Here is an 8,597-nt window from a genome sequence, read left to right on the forward strand (position 1 = left end):
CACAAGTTGAAGGTCTTGACTTTGGAGAAACATATGCCCCGGTTGCTAGATTGGAAGCAATAAGAATCTTGCTAGCCTATGCTTGTGCCCACAACATCAAGCTCTATCAAATGGATGTTAAGAGTGCATTTCTCAGTGGCTACATCAATGAAGAAGTATATATTGAGCAACCTCCCGGTTTTGAAGATGACAAGGAGCCCAACCATGTATGTAAGTTGAAGAAGGCTTTGTATGGATTAAAACAAGCACCTAGAGCATGGTATGAGAGATTGAGGGATTTTCTACTCTCTAAAGGGTTCATAATGGGCAATGTTGACACCACTCTTTTCATCAAGAAGATTGAAAAAGACTTGTTTGTGTTGCAAATCTATGTTGATGACATCATATTTGGATCAACAAATTAAGACTTTTGTGATGAGTTTGGAAAGATGATGGCTAATGAGTTTGAGATGTCCATGATTGGAGAGTTGAGTTACTTCCTTGGTCTTCAAATCAAGCAATTGAAGAATGGTACATTTATGAGTCAAGGCAAGTATATCAAGGACATGATCAAGAAGTTTGGCATGAGTGATAGCAAAGCTATTAGCACACCAATGGAAACAAATGGCAACTTGGAAGGTGATGCAAGTGGAAATATGGTGGATCAAAAATTGTATCGGTCTATGATTGGAAGCCTACTCTATGTGACCACATCAAGGCCAGATATCATGTTTAGTGTATGCATATGTGCAAGATTTCAAGCCTCACCAAGAGAAAGTCATTTGAAGGCTACAAAGAGAATATTGAGGTACTTGAAGCATACACCAAATATTGGTTTGTGGTATCCCAAAGGAGCAAAGTTTGAGCTAGTTGGTTACTCTGACTCGGATTATGCGGGATGCAAGGTTGAAAGGAAGAGCACCTCGGGCACATGTCAATTGTTGGGAAGATCACTTATCTCATGGTCATCAAAGAAGGAAAATAGTGTTGCATTATCAACCGCCGAAGCCGAATACATATCCGCCGGTAGTTGTTGTGCACAAATACTTTGGATGAAGGCCACTTTGAGTGACTTTGGAATCAAGTTCAAGAAAGTGTCATTGCTATGTGACAATGAGAGTGCAATCAAGTTGACAAACAATCCGATTTAACATGCAAGAACAAAGCACATTGATGTCCATCACCGTTTCATAAGAGATCACCAACAAAAAGGGGACATTTGTATTGAGAGTGTAGGCAACGAAGATCAACTTGCCGATATATTCACCAAGCCATTGGATGAGAAAAGGTTTTGCAAGCTAAGGAATGAGTTGAACATATTGGATTTCTCAAATATGTGTTGATGCACCCCCCCCACTCATATGACATGCCTCTCCTTTGAGCAATCCAAGGTAAAAGATGATTGGCATGACATACATCCTTGCTAAGGACATATTTAGTGCATCTAGTCATCTCTCCATTCTATCAGGCTCATTCATGAAAATCAAATGATTTTGATGTTTATATGGTATCACTATTGCTTCTATGCTTGACTTGATCTAGTGATAGCATATGACATGTTTATGGGCTTGTAAACCTAGTGTTTAATCTAGAAAATGAACTCTAAGTGTTTAACTCAACATGGTACAAGATAACCCTTATTTGGAGGTGTGAAGAAGCTTGTACTTGGATCAAACCGAGTTAAATATCTTTGGTAAATGATCTAGATTAGACCAAATTTGAAAAAATAATCCTCACCCCATTGATTGATATTGATAATCTCTACCTATCTATGTTTTTAAACCTTTGTGGTCATTGATGACAAAGGGGGAGAAGTAGTGCACAAAGATATTAGTACATGGGGAGAAAGATAAAAGACATATTAGTGTACTAAGATGGTGAAAAGACAATAAAGGTGGAGAACTTGATATAAGGGGAGAGATATGACAAAGAGAAGGAATTAGTTAAAATTTTGAGAACACAAGTAGGGGGAGAAAGCTCATGAACTTGTATGGTGCATTTGAATGTGCATTTCATATGTTTGCTTGCATGGCATAAGTTTTAAATTTAAAATATCCATGCTTGTGTGATGTATGCTAAGTATAAGATTGAATGATAAAATAAAATCACTAGATAACTTTCATTTTCATCTAAGTTTTTACAAGTGGTATCTTTTCAAAGTATGTTTTCAAGTGGTATAGAGCTAACCATGGTGCTAAGGATGATATAATGGTGCACTCCGATTGGTATCACGCTTCAAAGGTCCATCTTTTATATCTTAGCATCATTTGGTAGACATTGTCTTCTATATTTCCTATCTAAGCATATGTGCAAGCTACAATCCAAACTCTTAGCACATATGTAGATGGAGCAATTGCTGCCATTTGGGGTTCATGAAACTTATCCATATCTTTTTACACATGGTAAATATGCTTGGACAAGCAACATGGATTCAATTGAATTTCAATTCATATCTTTGTGAAAGGGTTGTCATCAATTATCAAAAAGGGGGAGATTGAAAGCTCTAGTTTGATTTTGGTGAATTGATGAAACCCTAAGTGCTAACCTAGTTTATCAAGTGATCATGAGATATGTAGCACACTCCAAGTGGTGAAGCAAATGAAGATCATAACATGATGATGATGATGCCATGATGATGATCAAGTGCTTGGACTTAGAAAGAAGAAAGAGAAAAACAAAAAGCTCAAGGCAAAGGTATAAACCATAGGAGCTATTTTGTTTTGGTGATCAAGACACTTAGAGAGTGTGATCACATTTAGGTTTGATAGTTGTACTATTAATAGGGGTGAAACTCGCATCGGAATGCGGTTATTAAAGTGCCACTAGATGCTCTAACTCATTGCATATGCATTTAGGATCTAGTGGAATGCTAACATCCTTGACAATGTTTGTGAAAATATGCTAACACATCTGCACAAGGTGATACACTTGGTGGTTGGCACATTTAAGCAAGGGTGAAGAAGTTAGAGGTGAAAAGGAGTTAGTCTTGCTGGTCACTGAGTGACTGGACGCTGGTCTCAGAGGGACCGGCGCGTTTGATCAAGTGTGGCAGCATAGACGCCAGCGTCGGTCATCGACCGGACGATGGGTCTTGGACTGACTAGACGCTGAGGTCTAGGGTCTGGTCCTATTGTCGGACAGCAAAGAGAAAAGTCACTAAGTGATCAGACACTGGTAGGGTCCGATCAAGCATGACCGGATGCGTCCGGTCAAAGAAATCTATTTCTAGAACCTTACTAGAATCGACTGGATGCTGGAGGCTGAGCATCCAGTTAGTTTGTGCGCTGCGTCCGGTCAACAGATGACTGTTGAAATCTGACGAACAGTATTTGAAGCAGGGGACACATGGCGTGAATCACGTGACCGGACGCTGAGGGCCAGCGTCCGGTCGATCGGACCGGAGCATCTGGTCGCCCTACGTTGTGCCTAGTGAAGGGGTATAATGGCTCTATTTCATGGGGGCTTCTATTTAAGTCCCATAGCCGGCTCAAGCTCATACCTTTGGCCATTTTTCATTGACATAGCAACCTTGTGAGCTTAGCCAAAGCCCTCCCACTCATCTTCATCATTGATTCATCATCTTTGTGAGATTGGGAGTGAATCCAAGTGCATTGCTTGAGTGATTGCATCTAGAGGCACTTGGTGTTCGTGTTTCGCTGTGGATTTTGCTTATTACTCTTGGTGGTTGCCGCCACCTAGACGGCTTGGAGCAGCGAGGATCGTTGAGTGGAGATTGGTGATTGTCTCCGGCTCCGATCATGGTGATTGTGAAGGGTTCCAGACCTTTCCCCGATGGAGAGCCAAAAGGTACTTTAGTGGATTGCTCGTGGCTTGTGTGATCCTCACCTTGTGTTGGTTGTGCGGCACCCTATTGAGGGTTTAGCGTGTGAAGCCAATTAGCGCGTGAACCTCCAAGTGAGTGAATCGCCACAACGAGGACTAGCTTGCCAGCAAGCAAGTGAACCTCGATAAAAATCATTGTATTCATCATTGATTCCGAGGTGATTGATCTTCATTGTTATTCATCCTTGTGATTGAGTGGTTCTTTCATCTATACGGCGGTATAACCTTCTTGATCACTCTCTTTACATTACTGCAAACTAGTTGTCAAGCTGTTTAGTGTAGCTAGTTGTGAGAGCTTGCTTGCTTGGTTAGTGTGGCTCTTTAGTTAGCTTTTGAGAGCACACTAACATAGGGTAGTGTCATAACCATTGTGTGAATAGATACTATCTAAACTAGAATTATGGTAGGTGGCTTGTATTTTGAGTAGGCTAGCGCAACACTTTCTTTGCCTCATAATTGTCTAACCATTTTGTTAAGTGTTGTTGTAGAAATTTTTTATTAGGCTATTCACCCCCCCTCTAGCCATTAGGACCTTTCAATTGCCAGGAGAAGTGTCGGATGTACCCACGAAGAGTTTCCCTGGACTTCTATCGGTAGTTTTTGAGATCCCATGGGTCTTCAGGATGCGCGTATACGCCCTGGAAGTTTCCCACGAAGATCTCTTTTAGGTCCGCCCAAGTTTGGATTTGGTTGGGCGGAAGGTGTTCCTACCACGTTCGTGTCGAATTGGCTAGAAACAATGGAAGGTTGCGAATAATGAAATTGTCACTATCAGCTCCACCGGCTTAGCAAGTAAGCCAATAATTCTCAAGCCACAGTACGGGGTTTGTTTCCCCGGAGTATTTTTAGGATGTTGGTTGACGATCGGTACCGCGTTGGGAAGACAGCGTTGAGGATGTATCGGCCAAAGGCCTAAGGTCCCGGCAAGTCGAGGCTCGAGCTTTGGTCCTCGCCGCTGTCGTAGCGTCCACCACGACAAGGGTGGTAGCTGTGGCTAACCTCCTCCCTCTCATTGCCATGGGCACGCCTGTGGGCATCTAGGCTGTTGCGCGTGTCACAATTGAGGCTGAGGCGCTCATGCACCGGGGCTGCGGTGCGTGGCCTGCCACCTCGCTGTGCCTGGTGGACTGACACGTCCCTGTCGGGTCACTCTGAGGGCGTGCGCTGGCTGGCATCGAGCTTGCGTCGTCGGGACAGTGAGCTCTCGGCCTGCTACGCCGCTGAACGCTCAAATAGCGTGCGATTCCCATGATGGGCCCAACGATCCTTAGGTGTTGTGGGCTTCAGAAGCCCCTAGAGCAAGGTCGCCACGGCAGCGATGTTCTGGCTTGCTCGGGTGTGGGAGGGCTTCATCGTCCTCGATGATCCTCTGGTTCACGTCGTGGGCCACGGCGCGCACACGCCCACCGTCTCCATGGTGCTCGATCTCTCGCTCGAGCTCCGTGCATTCCTGCTCGAGCTAGAGTCGCACTTCTTCGAGCTCTTGGTGCCGTGCCCTAAGCTACTCTTCTCGTAGGCGAGGTGGGGCCCCTGCATCCCCCTCGACCTCATCATCGAGGTCGTCTATTGGGGTAGCCCCTCCCTCGTGGATGCTTTCGATGTATCCCTCAGAGGTACCTGCCATGAAACATTCTCGCGACGAGTGATGGCTCCCCCTGCTGTAGTCAGAGTCAGAGGGCGACTCTGATTCTCCCACGAGAAGGTCATAGAAAGATTTCTCTATGTATTAGGTCATCCCCATGAACTCGTCGTTCATAGGGGATGGGGGCGTGCGTTGCGCCACAAGGTGGCCAACAGTTTCTGTGGCGTTGCGCAGACTGAACAGGAACGTTGTCGGGGAGCTCCGGAAGTCCAAGGAGAGCGGCTCTCCTCTAGCAAGCTATGTCATGACGTTGGCGAATAAGAAGGTGAGGCGACGTAGGTCCTCCCGGGATGGTCGGTGATGAGTACAGGCCCGATCTTCCGAGAGGTAGCCGGTAAGTTCGATTTGTGGAGATCTCGACGTTGGCGATCCGGCTTCAAATCAGACACGATTCGAACCCTGCAACCGTTACACCACCGCTCCGTTGGTTATCAACCAAGCACAACTTGATTGACCTCGCCAAGAGGGCTTTTCCTGCAAGCGAATCGAAGAGCACAAGCAAGAAGGTAAAACACGCAATCTGAAATTGCAAATATGAATGACGCGAATATCAATAGAGGGTTCAAGAACTCGGTTCCAAATGACTAATCGACACAGTGGAGGAGATCAAGAACAGGGGCCCTGGATCACTGTAAAAGGATTTGTCACCACAGTTACAATGAACGATTCAGTTTCTCGAGGGAAAACTAAACTCTAAACAAAACCCAATTGTATAGCAGCGGCGGCGGCTGTGTTTATAGTCTAAGACTCGACCTAGGGTTGGGGACGGCCAGGGGTTGGGCGCCCACAACTTGGGCTTAAGGCCCGACACGATACATGGCCAAGTTGGCCCAAATAGGTGACACAGCACCTTGCCGTGGTCACACAGAATGATCCACGGACCTTCTGGAGCTGGGACCAGATCCAAAACGACGGCATCGTCGTCCCCTTTCCAACGCATCCAAGAACGGCCCGTTTCGATGTCGTATGAGGAAGTTATGACCGAAACAGTAACGACGTGTCTGCTGAATCCGAGGACGACGTGGCAGCTGAGTTGGAAACGAATTGCCACTTGGGGAAGACCATGGCGTCGGTGTGTCCAGCGTGGCGATGTCCTCATCAGTCGGGGTCCCAGGAAGGCGTCGAGCTAGCGCTCTAGCCTCCCGTAATCGAAGCTGAGGAGCTGGTCGCTCCCAGGGGCGCGGGCCTTCGGTGCGCGTAGCTGCAGCTTCTCAAGTGCCTCAGCGATCGCGTCGAGGCCGACGGAGTGGAGAGGCTGGACGGCGGCGGGAACCTGCGCCAACTCTCCCTCCATCGTAACGATAAAGTCTAGGTTCCTAAAGCGTACGTGTGCGCCTGAGACCCAGCTGACGCCATGACTAGCCATCCGAGGCCTGATGTGGACGTCGAGACGCGCAAAAAGCCCCTACCTAACACGCCAACTGTCGGTGTTTTAGGACCACCAATGAGTAAATTTGTATTTACGCGTCTAGCTTGGATGGTGTGCTTAGAGGACACAAGCGTTTATATTGGTTCGGGCGGAACGTCTCTACGTCCAGTTCATAGCTGCTCGTGTTACCGACACTTGGTTTGCGTTAGGGGTTATAAACATGCGAGAGAAGGAGAGGATCCTAAGTCTCTAGTGGAAGGAGTGAACGGGTGCTGAGAGCTCGCTTACCGCTCAGCAGTGTGCTCGTATCGTGCTCTTGTGCCCCGATCTCCTTTCATGGGGCACCCTGCTTCCCCTTTTATAGGCAAAGGGAAAGCGCGGGTTACAGAGAAGGAAAATGAGAAGAACGAGAGAGATAAGAAGGCTTCCAAGGTTGTCGGGTCCTTCTTCTCATTCATGTGGGTCCCACCGATCCTGTAGATGTCAACAAGGACGACTCCATGTCGCGGCCCTGTTTGTCACTGACGCCATGCGCATGCGTCATTTGCCGGTTATGGCGTTCTACTCCGTCCCGACGGACGTCGTGGTGAACTGACGCGTCTGTCAGCGTCCATACGAGGATTAGGTAGAACAGTACCGGCACGCCCGACACTGTTCTTGATGTGAATCCCCAGGTATAGTCTGTCATGGCCACGGGTTACATCGAGACGTGCCAGCCTCTTCTCTGGCGTCAGAGTTTTGACCCAGGCCCATACGCTTGGACCTAGAGTGGTTGATGGCTGTATGGGTTCCCGTCGGACGAGACGGAACCCGCGTCCTCGAGGTCGGGTGAGACGGAGCCCGTGACCTTGGGCGAGACAGAAACTGCGTCCTTGGGTCGAGCGAGACGGAGCCCGCGACCTTAGAGACCTTTTAATACGTCTCGAGCCATCCGGGGAAGTCAGCGTGGGCGCTAACTTCCTTGCTTTGAGTATCCCTAATATCGATACCCGACAATTGACGGTACAGAAGAAAGAAGTATACGGGCGGATTCTCCAAACAAAAAGGCGTCGCCAAAACTAAAAGGGAGATAGATATCGCTATTAGCCGGCTGAAGATCGTATCGTTCTCTTGGTCGGTTCATATCATGGCAGTACAGCACCGTGGCGGCGGGGCAGGGTTACTATCAGGAAATCCCGAGAAAACGATCGCGCGTAGTACGTGAAATCCCGCGCAAGGATTCTTTCGGGTCGGTTGGGAGAGAGAGAGGGGGATGGGGTAGAGGAGGGGTGTCTCATCGGATGTCATATGGGGTATTCGGATATTAATAAAAAAATAAATTACAGAATCCGTCAGTAATACGCGAGACGAACGTCATTAGCACATGTTTACTGTAGCAACACATTATCAAATCATGGACTAATTAGGCTTAAAAATTCATCTCAATATGTGTATTTAGTTTTATAATTAGTCTATATTTAATAATCCATACAAAACCAGCAGTAATGAAACGCCCGCATGGGTTACGCACGCCTCTCTGACTGATGGGTTGGGTATACGTACAGCGTTCTCGATCTGCTCCTCGTACTCTTCTTCCCTGCCTGCTTCACTGCCACGAATACTGTGTAGCTAGGAGCATGCGGATCGAAGAGCCATAGAGAACCTGTGGCTACCGGTGTCACGAAGGTGACTAGAAAAGTTTTGACATCCTGGTGATGGAACCGATGGAAGGAGATGGAGCCCTAGCTAGCTACTACACAGCACACGGGCACGTAGTCGTAGGTA

The sequence above is a fragment of the Miscanthus floridulus genome, chromosome 11, assembly GCF_019320115.1.
Source record: "Miscanthus floridulus cultivar M001 chromosome 11, ASM1932011v1, whole genome shotgun sequence".
Classification (NCBI taxonomy): Eukaryota; Viridiplantae; Streptophyta; class Magnoliopsida; order Poales; family Poaceae; genus Miscanthus; species Miscanthus floridulus.